Source organism: Sorex araneus, chromosome 6 (genome assembly GCF_027595985.1).
Source record: "Sorex araneus isolate mSorAra2 chromosome 6, mSorAra2.pri, whole genome shotgun sequence".
NCBI lineage: Eukaryota > Metazoa > Chordata > Mammalia > Eulipotyphla > Soricidae > Sorex > Sorex araneus.
Window position 1 is genome coordinate 78,432,228 of NC_073307.1, and position 4,411 is coordinate 78,436,638.

The 4,411-nt window shown below is 42.2% G+C and overlaps 1 pseudogene; it reads right to left on the bottom strand.

The window, feature by feature from the left end:
- Nucleotides 1–607: 607 nt before the first annotated feature.
- Nucleotides 608–2,183, bottom strand: LOC129405647 (uncharacterized; annotated as a pseudogene).
- Between the last annotated feature and the right edge of the window lie 2,228 nt (nt 2,184–4,411).

Consider the following 4,411-nt stretch of genomic DNA (forward strand, 5'->3'; position numbering starts at 1 on the left):
CTTCCCCCATCTCTCTGTACTTCCAGAAATCCCAGAAATCACTCGGAAACACCAATGCTGCCACCCACCCAGTTAAATATTTAACATCAGTTTTACCACCCTGCAAAAAACTTGGACTTACTAGAGTGCACAACCATATTTTCAGCTGTGTGACACCTCAAGCTCTACAATACAGATAAGCCTAGTGTAGCACACACTGGATTGAATGGGCTATAATGTAGAAGCCAACCAATCTTGATTAATAAAATATAAACAAGAAGGCTTAACCTATAACAACATCTTTTTATTCTCTTATACAAGGACGTGATGACTCCATGGTTAGATACAACACTCTTACTTTCTTCTTGGGAAATATTTTTAATCATTCTGTTAGCAAATTATTGATAACAAGCAATATAAAATTTTATGGATTTTATCCCATGTTGATCCTCATGTCTACAAAGAAAAGCAGAAACTGGCGAAGATCTCCATTAGGATTTGAGAAGCATGAGATACTAATGAGTTTGGTCACTGTATGGATATGGTCTATCAGGCTGAATCCCCTTCAGAAGCCGGCTTGCTTGCATGGTTGTCCTTTGTCTAGTGTTCTGACTATTCTATTCAGGATGACATGAGTGAACAACTTGTAGATGACAGACAGCAGGCAGATTGGGCGATAGTTGCTGATGTCGTGGATGTCTCCCTTCTTGTACAACAGAACGGTCCTACTGGTTTTCCACTGAGATGGAACCTTGCATTTAGACAGGTACCATGGGAAGAGTAGAGCCAGTGTATTGATGAGTACTGGCAGCAGATTCTTCAGGTGTTCAGGTCTTACCTTGTCCAGACCAGGTGCTGTACGCGTATTTACCAACAAAATGGTGTGTCGAATTTCAGAAGGGAGAATGGTGGGAATGACATATCCATCATGCGGAATTTGGTATGTGGGCAAGTGGACATGGCTGTCAAAGAGATCCAAGTAGAAGTCATGAGTAATTTTTTCCATTGCCTTTCTGGAAGATGTGATACATCCATCAGGACGTCGGAGGGCAGTCATGTTGGTCTTGTAGTTAGCGAAGGACAGGCGAGCATTGCGAATACTTTCCTGGCTTCTGCTGCACTGACCAACACTGCTGCTCTTCTCTCTGAGGTCTTCCTTTATCGCATCTCTGCACAGCTTTGTGAGCACGGACGTTAGCTTGTGGTTGCCTGAGGCTCATATCAAACCACGTTGACGAATGAGCTCGAGAGTTTTCGAAGACAGGCATCTGTTTGTGATTTTCTCACTCTCGGCATTCTTCACACAGTCATGGAGGTGCTGAACCAGTCAATTGTATTCCTCATCGATGTTGTCAAAGACGGCATCTTTCCACATTGCTGCAATAGTGCCAAAGAGTTCCCAGTTTGTGGTCATTCTGGGAGTTGCCTTTTTGGACTTAAGTTTTGCAGACTTTTCTCCCCGCTCTGTGAAGTAGAATTTTGCATGGAGGAGACCGTGGTCTGAACCCGTTTGGAATTTTGGGACAACAGTGACATCAGTCAGGCAAAACTTTCGATTGAATATGATGTGGTCAATTTCATTGTGGAACTATCCACCGGGAGACTCCCATGTCCAGCGTTTAGATTCAGCCTTCTGGAACTGTGAGTTACCATGGATAGTCTTTGGTAGACATGATGAATTCAGACAGTCTCTCACCCTGATCGTTCCGTTCTAGGCCATGTGTCCCAATGTGGAGTTCTTCGGGTGACCTTCTCGGACCTATCTTGGCATTAAAATCACCAACAATGATCTTCTAGAAGGTGTGGTCTTCCTTATAGAATGTTTCCAGTTCCATGTAGAACCTCTCAATTTCTTCTTCATTGTAGTTGGAAGTTGGTGTGTAGACGACCAAGATAGAAACTGCAGGCAGTGAGCCACATCTATTCAAGTGTAATCGTCTGATTCGGGTTGTTAGGCATTCGAATGAATCAATGCTCATGGCCAAGTTCGTGTTTACAAGGACACCAACGCCACCAAAGCCTCTGTTGTCACATGTTCCGAGGAACAATTCTTCTCCAGTGTCAAAAATGGCGTGATGTGATTGATGTCTTCTCATTTTAGTCAGACCAATGATGTCATACTTGATCTTCTGCGCTTGCACCATCAGGTCCTCGATGGATGCCTCTGATGCCAGTGTACATGCGTTGAAAGTACAGACAATCATTTTAGTCTTTCTTCATTTTAGCAGTCTAGTTCATCCCCGAGATTTTTTCAGCCTCTCCTTGCTCATCTTTCTTAACGCTGCCGTATTGGGGGCTCTTTCGGTGACAGGTGAATGAGGCCAATTGTTGTTACTGTTGTGGGCATATTGAATACTCCATGGGTAGCTTGCTAGGCTCTGCTATGTGGGAGGAATACTCTCGGTAGCTTGCCAGGCACTGTGAGAGGGATGAAGGCTTTTAGGGTGGCTTCCAATTGCCCTTAGAGTTTCTCAAGAGTTTAAGATGCCGCTCTGTGTAACGTTCATCGACTTAAAGAAGGCCTTCGATTCTGTTGAGACTGAAGCAGTCATCGAAGCACTGGCCAAACAGGGTGTTCAAACTCAGTATATCAAAATCCTCCATGGGCTGTATTGTGGATTCACCACCAGAATCTCATAATTCTACAAGGAAATGATCATTGATGTAAAGAGAGGAATGTGGCAGGATGATACCATTTCACCGAAACTCTTCAGTGCCACCCTTGAGAACATCATGTGATGACTGGAATGGGAAAGAATGGGAGTGAGTTTCACTGATGACATTTATAGTACAATTTCAACATCATAGGAACCCAAAACTTGCTCAATAAGGAAGATCCAAATAGTGCAGTTAATATAAAGAGATCCAAACTAGAATCATGAAAATCTCGGCTTAAAGTTGATTTTTTTTCTATGTAGAATCACCAGTCAGAATTGACAGATCTTGATTTACTGTGTTTAACTGGGATAATCAGACTAGAGGATCTTCTAAGCAATGCCCACTCTACGACACAGACCTGCCACACACACACACACACACACACACACACACACACACACACACACACACACTGTTTTCCTCTAATGTACAGAAGTAACTCTAAGTCTCTGCTTTGCAACTAGTTCACACTGCAGCTCCATTTTAAATAATTTTCTTCTTCAAGTAATAAAGAAGGGGGCTTTTGTTGGATGATCTTCAAAGATTTGCATCTCTTTCTTTCATTGCTTCCACTTTCTATATATGAAGTGGAACATATTTTGCTAGTGAGGAGCATGGTGTCTAAAGAAAATTATTGTTCCATGACCTTGGTCTGGAATTTATTCTGTTTACAGATCTTGAAATGCTTCAGCTGAATTTGTGCTCTTTTTTTCTATACCAAGACTTTCTTTGAAAAGCAATTGACTGTGGGATCTTTCACAATCTATCCAGCATGCCTAGGAAAGTTTCAGAACATTGGATTGTTTATAGAATTAGGGTAATGTTCTTCCTTAACCTGAGAGTTATAATAGCCCAGTTAAAGGATGGCATCCACAAAGAGGGAGCTTTCAAGAATGGCCACTGCAGGAAGCTCCTGCAAACAAGTAAGTTGTCAGTTCTCTCAACAAACTACCGCCAATAAAACTGTGGAGTGATATATTGCTTGCCATAAGAACGGTCATCACAACAGCTTTTGTGGACTGCTGTCTCAGTCTACCCAGAGATAATATTGATTCTTCTCTACCATCAAAATACCTGGTCTCGAAGGAAACTCAATACAATTTATAAAGCCCTATTATGACAATACAGTGTATAACAAGTATGCCATACCATGGACCCAGAATGCTGATTCCATAGTGAAGGTAATAAAAGAAAATAGATTTCTCCATCACATGGGAAATGAAGGTGCATTAGAGATTTATTGTAAGGACAAAGAGTGGTTATTTCCAAGATTACAGCTGACACACTCACACACAGGCCTCCAGCCCTATGCTCATTAAAGGATTCTGAATCCCCAAGAGCACACTTATCTGTGTTTTGGGAGGAGGGAGAGTCAGAATGTCTGGTATCCTCTCCCCAGGGCCTCCAATGCGGTGGCCCATTTTACCCCTGCCTACTCACAAATGCTAAATGCCGCATGAAGAAACTCAAGCCATCTGGGAGGGTGGGTGCATGTGTGTATGTGTGTGTGTGTGAACATGCACGCATGCAGTGGGGGGGGGGAGTTCTATAAATGAAGCTTAAGCAATACAGTGTGTGTTTGTATTAAGATTTTCCAGGTGATTATAATGGTGAGATGGAACCTTAATTTCTTGGTAAACCCATTATTCCAGGTAAAAGAGGAAGGTTGGGTTGGTGGAACCCATGAATCATAAATAACAGTATCTCCACAGCTCATCTATATATATAATCATGTTGAATATGGCACCTAGAATAAGAGAGTGTAAGATTCAAG